The sequence below is a fragment of the Cryptomeria japonica genome, chromosome 4 (assembly GCF_030272615.1).
Source record: "Cryptomeria japonica chromosome 4, Sugi_1.0, whole genome shotgun sequence".
NCBI classification, from domain to species: Eukaryota; Viridiplantae; Streptophyta; class Pinopsida; order Cupressales; family Cupressaceae; genus Cryptomeria; species Cryptomeria japonica.
The window spans coordinates 267,914,475-267,926,468 of record NC_081408.1 but is presented as its reverse complement, the minus strand read 5'-3'; the positions used below and the strand labels follow the sequence as shown (position 1 = coordinate 267,926,468).

General features: G+C 35.3%; 1 pseudogene; it reads right to left on the bottom strand.

Moving 5' to 3' along the window:
- Window positions 1–486: 486 nt before the first annotated feature.
- Window positions 487–11,994, bottom strand: part of LOC131074027 (enoyl-[acyl-carrier-protein] reductase [NADH], chloroplastic-like) — a 29,288-nt pseudogene continuing 17,780 nt past the window's right edge.

The following is an 11,994-nucleotide window of genomic DNA, read 5'->3' as shown; positions in this document are numbered from 1 at the left end:
CGTAAACCATGCCCATACCGAAACTTATAACAATGGTGCCGAACCGAATATCGATTATGTATAAGGACATATACAAATTCACAAAATAACATCCCCTTTAACCTTTTTAACATTATCATTCTGTGATGGAGGACTTGGCATGTCCTGATCTTCAGAAAACCCTATGAACAAACATTTGACAACAAAAATAGAGCAAAAACCCCTGAGGTTAGCTTGCGGACGAAGAACAAAAATCACCCACTAAGTTGAGCCGTGTGACATATCAAACCTGCAAAATGACTTTGGAGAAGAAAGGCCTCCTATTTATGATTTATGAGGTCTTGTGCTGATAAAGAGATACTTTATGTTGGCAACCAACTAAAATATGTGAACAATAATGTAACAGGTTACTCATTCTTTACCAAGGGAAAAATGATTGCTTCTAGATGTCAACCGATAGCAAACAAATCCCTTGATTCGTCGAGACTGATTAATCTATAACAAACATTAAGCTGCAAAAATTGTGTTTACTCTTATATCGTAGTGCCTTCCTGCTTCAAATGCAAAAACCCTAGTGTCAGTTTCAAGAGCAGATTTCGTAGAGCTCATTCCATCGCCATATCCTGGAATGATTCTTTCTCTGGACAATTTGCAAGTGAATGCAAAAGAAATTCAATACTTCCAAAATCTTGTTTAACGCACTCTGCAAGTTCCTGCACAGTCAAATTGGAAGCTGCACCGTATCTTTTATTTGATTGTACATCTTCAAGAACATCCTCGGGGGCATAATAAACTGCATCTACAGGATAAATCTTAGAGATCTCCATCAGTGACCTGTTTGGCAGTATGTATGATTCATCAAACTTGCCACGCTTCTAGCTAATTTCAAATACGTTCATGGCTAGTACCCAAGTCCCAACAAGATTTTTTGCACCAGTAGCAGCTACGGACTTTGCTAGGGCCCAACCCCAACCATTGTCATCAACTATTCCAGCGATAAATTCTCTTTTACCTCCTAAATCAATTGACAATACAAGGGCAGCTCCATTTTCAGTGGCAGAAGCATGAATCACAGTGGGCTTTCTGCTAAACTTAACTGCTTCCGTCTAAATATTATTAGATAATAGGCTCTAATTTTAATATTTTCTCCTTAGATACATGAATGTAGACATGGCACCCAAATATCTCAAGGTGGCTGATATCTGGCGTTGTTTTAGTAAAGACTTCCTCAGGAGTTTTATCTTCAAGATGGGAGTGAGGACATCTATTTTGTATATATACAGCAGTGCTGGTTGCTTCTGCCCAAAGATTGGTATTTAGATTCTGATCAAGAATCATGGCTTTGGCAGCTTCTACAATTGTCCTATTTTTCCTCTCAGCTACCCCTTTTTGTTGAGAATTATAAGGTATAGTAAGCTCCCTCTTAATCCCAGCATTTTTACAAAAATCTTTAAACAAATCTGAGGTGTATTCCCCACCATTGTCAGTTCTTAACGTTTTAATTTTATTTCCAGAGTAGTTTTATGTTAGTAATTTAAATTCCTTAAACCTATTAAGGATCTCTTCTGATTCTTTACATTCCAGAAAGTAGATCCAATTTTTCCTAGAGTAGTCACCAAAAAATATTACATAATACAAAAATCCCCCTAAAGAAGGTATGGACATAGGTCCACATACATTAGAATAAACTAACTCTAGAACTTTGCTTGTTTTCCTAGTACTATTTTGAAAAACACCCTTAGTATTTTTACCTAGGGCACATCCCTTGCATGCCCCTGAATGATATTGCTTTAACTTAGCTAGACCTGTGACAAGGTTTCCCATTGATGATAAAGCTCAAAAAATTCAGGTGACCTAGTCTTCTATGTCAAACTTCATTAGCATCTATAGCTTCAGGGATTAGGGCTAGGTTGGGCTCTGTGCACAACTCATCCAAGTAGCCTTGTTTTTGACCAATGTTTTTAGCTTTCTTGATAGATGATTTCTTTGGCCAATCCAACACTTTGTTGTCCATGAAAGTCACTCTGTAGCCATTATCCTCTAGTGCTGATATGGAGACTAGATTTCTCTTGATGCCTGAGACATAAAGTACTCCTTTAAGTTGCAATGATATGCCTGACTTCAGTTTTATGGTGCAGGTTCCAACTCCTCTGACTAGATGTGTAGAGATCTTCGATAGTCACTTCCTCATCATTCTCCTCTATCATGGAGTCTAGCACTTCTCTAAACCCTTTAATGTGTCTGGATGAGCCACTGTCGATCACCCAGGAGTTAACCTTGTTTGATGCTTAGTTTGTAAGTGCTAAGTAGAGTACATACTTCTCGGAGTCATCTTCCCCTTTAGATTTTCCTGCTTTAGCAAATGTGGCTTATTGTTTGGCTCTTTCCAGACATTTGGTAACATAGTGCCTGAATTTGTCACATCTATAACATTGAATCTGTGAAAGATCCTTCTTGAAGGTGTTCTTGCCATGATGACCTTTCTTCTTCCTAAATTGTTTCTGCTTGCTTTTCTTATTGGAGTTTGTATTTAGGACGTGAAGATCTTCAGCTATATTCTTTTGTTTGATCATTTTCTTATTTAACCTTGATTCTTCTTATAGACAATCTGCCTTTAGCCTTTCAATGTTTGAAAATTTATCCCTTGCACTGATGCCTTGGATAAATATTTCCCATATACTAGGCAACCCATCTAGAGCAATGAGTGTTAATTCTTTTCTTTGGATCTCATATCCAAGGGTTGCTAGCTTATCCCTTAGGGTTGATATCCATATGAAGTAGGCATTGACTTACTCCCCTTTTATCATAGCTATATGATTTATTTCTCTCTTTAAGGCCAAGGTTCTACTAGCATTGGATATCTCAAATGCATCTTCAAGTGCTTTGAACATGTTGTAGGTCGTTTCATGTTTCTTTATGTTGGGCATAATATTATTCCTTGCCCCATCAACTATGATTTTGATGGATTTTTTATTTCCCTATATCCAAGTTGCTTTGTCAGGTTCAGTCTCAGGCTCTATAGTTTTTGTTTTTACAAATGATTCAACTTTATTTTCTCTTAGAATCATCTTAATTCTGAACTTCCATGCTGAGAAGTTATCACCTCCCCCGAGTCTATCTTCGAATCTGATAGTGCTAGCCATTTGGAGAAATGTGATGTTGAATATATGCTTGTCTTGAATTTTCCACAAAATTGAATAGCCTCAGGTTCTATTTAACTATAGCTCTGATACCATGTAAATGTTATTCAATTTTCTATTCAAGATGCAAGTTATATTCAAGGTTTATTTTTCCTTTCAAGTATATGTTATTTCTTAGTATAATAAATCTGATTATTATCTAGTATGTTGCAGATGAGAAAGAGCATTTATAAATTTTGATGTTCTTCTCACAATCACTAATCGATATATATATATAATCAAGGAGATCAAGCAATACCTTGACCTGTCATGTCTATTAGAATGACCAATCAAGATATTACTTGATCGCGCCCCTTCAAACCATAAGTGCGTTTAACTGATACCAATTGGTGTGTATGTAATTAACAAACAAAACCGATACCAATCGGTATTTTATGCATTATGATTAACAACCAATGTTAATCGGTAGTTTGGGCATTGGTTACGAACCCGATGTTAATCGGGATTTATTGGCGGGTTATATATGTATAGATTGAAGAATACGATCACAACAAGATTGTATACAAGTGAATATCTACATAGACTTGAGTTATCATGCATATAAGTATTAGTATAAGATAAAACCCAAACTTAACATATCGAAGAGTAATTATAATAATCATCGGACAAGGAATGACAACTAAAGCCTTATCTAGTCTATCGATGAGATAGATGATTGAATGAGAGACTTCATTTATCTCTCATTCAATCATTTATCTTATCGAGGCTATCATGTACCAACAAGAGAGATTTTGGCTGAAGGGGGAGTTTTGTTCATTTTTGTGAGCCATTTGCGTTGATGTCAAAGGGGGACAGAAGCATGTGAAAAAATTCCATATCTACGTAAGGGGGAGAGAAAGCTATGTGTTGATTTGTGTGCATGATCTCAAGGGGAGATTGTTGGAGCTTATTATTTTGTATCTTTGCATTGATTGTTTTTCACATTCATATGTTGCCATCAATGCCAAAGGGGGAGATTGTTGGATATTGTTGAGAATTTTTATAGAATGATGTGTTGTCATTGATGTTAGCATATTCTTCTATATATTCCAAGTGTTGTAGTCAGATTAAATGAGTTGTTTTGGCCAGTGTGTTGTAGATGAGTTACTGTGGATTAAAGGGTTGTGAGATTCTTATGTCCAGTTGATTTAGCTAAGGTTTTAATGGTTCACATGATGAGTAGATTGAGTTATGAGATTTGGTATTGTGGTTATTTTTTCTATTCAGTGTTGCTCGGTGTTCTAGATTCTACTCCATATTGCTTCGGAATTGCAATATCTTGTTGTGCAGATTTGGCAGGGTGTTTGGGATGTTCAAGTGTTTCCTCAATTTAGATGGTTCATGATTTGGAGGTTCTCAAGTGAATCTTTTAGTTTGAAAGTCAGTATGGTTGTGTCCTTGGGGTTCAGTATAATGGTGATGATGATTCTAGTAATTTGAGTTGGTGTTGTTGTTTCTAGTGTAATTAATGTTGCTTGTAGATGTTCCTAGATCATGCCCTATTTGTGTTGATGGTCCACATTGATCGTCATGCGCATTATTAATCATTTTCTTGATCTGGTGATGTTATTTGTATTATACGACTTTCTTGGCCGATCGAATGCTTGTAGCATGTTGCAGATGATTGTAGGATGATTATTAGAGGTGTCGCATGTTTGAGACAGTGATTTAGGTCCATGCTATGCCCTAGCGGACATTGTATTGATCCACTCAGAATGTTGTAGTGTGTGTGATCATATTTTGTAATGTATGTTGAGTGTCGAGCCCACCTTGAAATATAGGTTGATGATTTGTATAAATATATATAATGATCATCTCAGAAGTATCATCTTCATGTGCAAATAATGTTTTAATCCTTCAGTAGCAGAGAACAAGGACAAATAATTGTGAAGAAGTGTGAAAGAGAAGATTTTGTGTTATGTGCATAATTAGAACTGTAACCAGTTATTGGAGATGTTATTTTATCGATTCACAACCTTTCAGATGTAATCAGATTCTATTTTTAAGGCAATGAGCCTTCCTGGGGTTGTAGCCCTTTGTTGTTTTGAGCAGAGCTCTAGGCATTGTTCTTGAATGCATGTGCATTCCCCATTGTAATATTCTTATACTTTTAACATGATATAATTATATTGTGGGTCTCAATCCCACTGTGGTTCTTCCCTTAACTGGGTTTTCCGCGTCAAAAATCTTGGTGTTATGTGTGTTATTGATGTGGTGTTGATCTTTGCATTCACTATTATTAATTAGATCTAAATTTGAGTTAAGTTGTTATTGAGATTAGTAAATTTTTGTGAGAAAACTGATTCATACTTCCTCTCTTAGTTTCTTGCATTGTTTCCAATAAGACTCCCTTAAACCCATTTGGGTGGGTGTAGTTAAGTTATGCAATATTTTACTTCGGATGGGTAGTTTAGCACTAAAAATGGTTATCAATTTTCCCTACTTATCAATTTAGACACAATCTTTTGGTTTCTTTTCTATTATTCCTCTCATCGTTCTTGTAATCTAGTATTGAGGAACATTACAATAATTATAACAACCCTATTGTTAATGATATCTTGATCCTTCTGACTATGAAAAAATTCAAAACCCTCTCATCTTCTCATAAGCTATAAATGCACTAAATCTCTTCACCAAAACCTAGAGTCGCTAGGTATTCTAAGGAAAAATTCTAAAAGAGTTATATTGACTACTATTCATACCAAAACAATAGCCAAAGTGACGTTCTATGCACTATAAACAGTCCAATAGTCTTAGCGAGAGTGCCAAAAACTATTCTCTTAAAATTGCACCCTCGCCAAGTTGCAAAACTTAATACTTCAGAGAAACATGAAATAACTCCTAGGTTGTGGGTAACCTAGAAGTTGGAGTGAATCTCTAGATAAGGCCGGTTCCTAGCTGGTTATCACTCTAAAACTACTGATCTTATGAGGATAAGGTAAAAAGATAACTTGAAAAAAAATGTAATGCCTACTACTGTTAACTGATAAAAATGACAAAGTGATACAACAAACTGTTAAACTTATCATACTTAGAAAACTGAAACTCTTGGAAAACTTGGAAAAAAAGTATCAACCTCACACAAGTTATCTAACATGCACATGCATAAGTATTTCAAAAGAAGGTCTAAATGATTGTTTCTCAACAATGGAAGGAGACTTCACAAAAATAAGCTCATATCACTAACATACACACAACTTGTAACCTGCACATGACAGTTTCACTGATAAGGTACAAAAGAGAGACAAAATTATTAGGAAGGCACATAAAATTTACTAAATAATTTGATCAATCACATGAAACATAACTCTTCAAGTAATAAGAAGATAAAACTACTCTGCTATATGCCTCCAAGGTAGCTTCTATATATATCATAAATTCAGAGTTACAAAAGTATGCCAAGATGAACCAAGGACTCACAAAAGTCACTAAGTCTCCAAATTTGAATAATCAATAATTGAATAGAATAAGTCAAAAATTGACTATATGGAGTCACCACAAACTCCATACTAAAATCTAAGAAGATAGGAACTTCAACTGTCTCAACTCGAATGTCCTCATAAAGCCCAAAAAATAGGACCTATACTCCTGCCAAAAGGTCTCCAAATGGGTCAAAAAATCAAGCCTGACTTTCTCAAACATAAAGGCATCCCAAACTACCCTCTAAAATATCTCAAAGACAAACAAGAACTTCCTAGATACCCTCCACATGGTGTCAACTAATCCTTAAAAACCCTATATGCCCTCTCTTTTGCATTAAAAATAACAAAATGAGTTAAAGGCTTATAAAAATGCCAAGTAACTCATATGTTTTACAAAATATACTTATGCAAAATAAATAAGACCACTCACATTCAAGTGATATGGGAGGTAAAATAAGGGTCATCAAGACCATGGGGAATGCTAAGTTGTATATACTATGAGGTTTGCAAAATAAAATCCTCAGGCATAAAATGTCTAGGCTACACATGTCATTACAAAGGTGACAGGGGTATTAGTTTTACACTGCATTTTAAATAAAATGCCACCAAAAATGGTCAACATTCTTAGCTAATCAACAAAACCCTAAATCGAGGAATCACCAAAATATTCCTCATTTCTCTATCATTTGAATCTTTCTACCTCCTGAAAACTTCTAAAGGACACTGAGAAACTAGAGTTTGATGTGCTCTGATTGTGGCCTAACTTCCACAGTGACTCTTTCTTACTGCCATTTGGCTCAAGGTAAGCTTTAGATGGACTTTCCTTGCATTTTCGTAACTATTTAATAAGTTAAAACTCCAAAATCTAAGTTTACTTAAAATAATGTCATCATTTCTTGGAGTTTTCCATGATGTGTTTCATCATTTTCTTGTAAATCTTCTACTTCTACAGAAAAGAAATGGGTTCTCTGTTTATAAATTCGCAGGCATATTTTGTTTGAAACCCTAATATTTTTGAAAAAAGGGAATATCTTTGTCTTAGAAGAAAAAAAAATTTCCTTTAATACTCCACTATCTTCTTGGCTTAGCTAAGGCTTTATTAAAATCTATTCATTTTCTTTTGAAATAGAAAGACAAGAATACGGCCATGCTTTTGATGCACCTTCAAAAACAGAGTTTTTTGTAGGTTCAGCTAGCTCCATCATGCGGGTTCTATCTGTTTATATTTTGGAACCACAGTCATTTGTCCTATAACCTACAATATATGCAAAGCATCTCTTTGTTGTTTTTATTACTCTTCATTCATCTATTGTTGGTCAATCTACTCAGCATTCTCTTTTCATAACAATCGTTGCTAAAATCAGTATCAACATCATTGTTGTTTGCAATTTCATGTGTGGACTCCGTTGTTGTTTTGAAACCATTTTGTCATATTTGAATTTTGCACTCTTGATCTTATCTTAGATTCGAGTTCTGAGTTTTGATACCATGCCAGTTTTGAGAATAAACACTTGACAGACCATCATAGTTTTTGAACCTCCTATCTTTGATATGATTTTCTTTGGTAATTCAGTGCCCAAATCTGGAAAAGGTTATTCTTATTATACAAGGCACCTGTATTGTCTATTGTTTTCTTGTTCTTATATGTAGATTCTTCCAGGAAAAATATATCTATTTATGTTTTTGATTGTTCTTTGGCATTCCATGATGCTTCTTTGATTCTTATTGATATTGTATCTTTCCACTTACTAGAAATGTTGCTATTTTCATGCTTTCTTAAGACAACTCATAATCTCTGTGATTTGATCTTTTATTCCATAGTTGATGATCTGCTTTGGTTTATGATTTTGTGTGCTAGCTTGAACAAATGCATGCCACTTATCATATTACTTTATATTGTCTTTGTGCATGATTCATAATGAACTTAAAATAAATACTCTTATTAAAACTCGTGATATATTTGAAATGAATTTGCACATATTTCTGTAGTTGTGGCAACTATTTTATTTTCTTGAAGTTGCTCTTGAAGTTTGGCAAAGATACTCAATTACTTCCTTTTATATTTTGATATCTTGCTGTAATATGAAGCTGGAAAATCATCTTCTACTTCTTATTGCGAATCACTATTGTATATCTTCTATTTGTCTATCATGAATGATATTTCTATTTAGCTAAAATACTAACAATAATTTATTGATTTGAAACATGGATGTGATCTCTACATCTTGGTATCCACCTCATATAATATCCTTTGGCACTTTGTGACAAAGAGATTCTTTGAGTCTTGCACAAGTATGTTATTTTGTATCTAGCATGCTGCTCCAAGGTCTCATATTACTGCCCTTTATCATATTTTGTTCTCATTTATATGTTGATATTTGTCATTGATTTGAAAGCTTTAATTATTTTAACATTGTCAATGCTCTTAAAGATATTTCATTGCTTCAAGATATAGGGTTGTTAATAAAGAATGGTCTCTGATCTCTGATCACTCACTGCTCTTTTAATACTCAACCCTTGTTAAACTATTCTGAGCTAGCTACATTTTGATTGTTCGTCTCATATTCTTTTCCAGAATGGAACAATGTCAATGCCTTTTAGCAATGTTCTACCTTGTTTGGATATTGACCATATTTTTCTCCTTAATATGAACTTTTAGGCAAAGAAAAAGGAGGTCATGTCCAAAAATAAATAGAATATTGAATCTGCACTTGACCTTTGAAATATATCATGTACTTTGTAACTCCTACTTTCAGTTTGTTATTGCACTGCTTGGTTTTAATATGCTAGCATGTTGGGCTCAACCCTTGTGGGAGCCACATTTTACCCCACATGCTAAAAATGAACATGATTATACCTGATACATATAGGGATTAACAAATGTATGCATGAGAAAGTGTGCATGTACAGGTTGTAGCCTTTCATTCATTAGAAATTTTGATCTAATTCATTGCTTTCACTAAATGTAGGAGACAAGACATCTAAAGACCAAGGATATACGAGGAGTAAGGCAAAGAAATTGGGAGTAGATCAAATCGATAGTACCGATCATTCAGGCAATGGGTGGTTACCTTCTCTAGATGTTTATTTTTTTCCTTCTCAATTTAATCTCTCATGCATATTTTAGTTCCTATTTGTATCAAACTAAGCAAAGTCAGTCTCATGGCTTATTTTTGATTAAGTGAAAATAGGTTTTGAAGGGCCCCTGAAACCCTTTACATTAGATTAAAAGAAAGATAAATCATTGAAAGCCCGACTAGCTAGAACAACAAAAAACAAAGATAAGGAATGCCCCAAAAGACAACAGGCAAACCAGACAAAGAGAGGGCCAATAAAACCAACCCAAACAACCAACTACAAGGGCCCTCAAAATTTGGCCTTGTAGGAACGAAGAGTCATATAAAAGAGGGCTTGGACGTCTTTGAATGCTTTCCATTAACAATAATCCAACCATCTTCAACTTTAGCTGTCGCAATAGACCAATCCAAAAGGCCCATCACCAATCTTTCTGGAGTGGAAAAAAGGGTGCCAGAAGAGGGAGAAACAACTATTGCAGGCACAGAGACACAACCAGCAGAAGTTGTGCCAGCACCCTCAAAAGAAGTCGGCGAGGTAAGAGATACCACAATCATGGACATAAGATCACAACTAACAGGAGGGGAAAAAGTTGTATCAACACATGAAGAAACCGATGAGGTAAGAGGAAACAATCCATTTTTAGTAGAGGGGACAACAACATTCAGTATCACATCATCATGAATCATAGAGGAATCCTTAGTGGCAATCAAAGAATCTTTCATTGTCCCTAAGGAATCTAATCTAGCCAAAGTAGAAACCCCAACTTCATTAGGAGATGTCATAACCGTATAATGCTGGTGAGAGGCCCTTGACCACCATGAAGCCAAAGAATTTTTCTTCTCAATCCCAGAATTCCCTACCGCATGAATAGTTTTAAAAAATCTACAACACCGGAAAGAAATACCCTCATAATCCAAGGTTTGGACCCAACTTCAAGAAGAGGAGTTAATGACAATCTTTGCTGGTAGACCCCTAGAAACATCTAGCTCAACCAGAGTGTGATCAAACATAGTATGATAAAGCCCATAGAAGTCATTATCCACCATAATGAAGCCACCAATAGCATCACCAATTTCCTCAAAGAGAGAATCAATCCACAAGTGTAGAGGAAGGTAAGGAAGCCTAACCCATATTAGAATTTTGTTGAACATCTCTGAAAGGGATTAAAATCAGAGTGCCAAGGTTGCCCAACACCGGCATATTATCTTTCTCATAGAAAAAACTTTTACAGGGATTTTTCTTTTGTCATTAGCATCCTCAAATTTAGCAACAAAGAAACCTTTAGCCATAGGGAATATGTGAACTGTATGATAAATGAAGGGATCCCAGTGCTAGGAAATCCATTTGTGTAGCTCCAAGAGGCTTGGCCAAATACCCTTGAATCTATAGATAGCACTATGCTCCATGAAGACCTTCACATTATTCACAATTTCCTATTTAGAATCCTTATGCACGTTAAAAAAAATGACACAGGAGACAAAGATAAACCCTCTCCCAACCCCTTTGCATGAAGAAGGAACCCTAGCAGAACAACATTTAATGTCTTGGTGAGCGCCCCTAGTGGCCACTAATGCCCATGAGGGACCATCTTCCCTAACAAATCCAACAGAATAATCACCACAAGGGGGCATGCAAAGGAATATGCGGGAGAACCAAGCACGGGCCGTTTCAAACTCTCCATCATGAGCAAGTCCATTTTTTTCTTCAGTCTCATGGCTTGTTGTGTGAGACACATGTATTTTATTCCAGTCAATAAAATACATATATGCAAACATTAAGTATAGAACTATAAATGTGAAGAAGAGAGGAATTTTTGTCTAAAATATGCACTCATAAATGATAGACACTATGGCTAAGAAACATTTTCCAAAGGTTGATGAAGTCATGTTGAGATTCATGGATGTTTTCATAAGAACTTGAGCATTGATGCCACCTTGAATGACTCAACAAAAAATAAATACTTGACCTCTCCTTCACTACTCTAATGATTCTTTTCTTGGAATGTCGACATAATTGATGGAGATGATGCTGTATCGATAAAGGAGTGTTGATGATGATATATTGATGGACTATTGGTGATGATATATTAATGGACTGCTCGTGATGATATAACTATGATATGATGATTAGTTATTTGTGTTGTCATTGATGGCAACCATATTTGTCCATGTTTTTTTATGCTTTCTATGTCATCTAAGTCTACTAATTAATTCTAACCGATAATAGATTGAATTGGACTGAGTTGGATAGAAAAACTGCTAAGTAGTAGTAAACCGATAAAACAGAACAAAGAAGGAGATGGTTGCGGTAGTGATCCGTGTTGAGTCAAGTGTTGT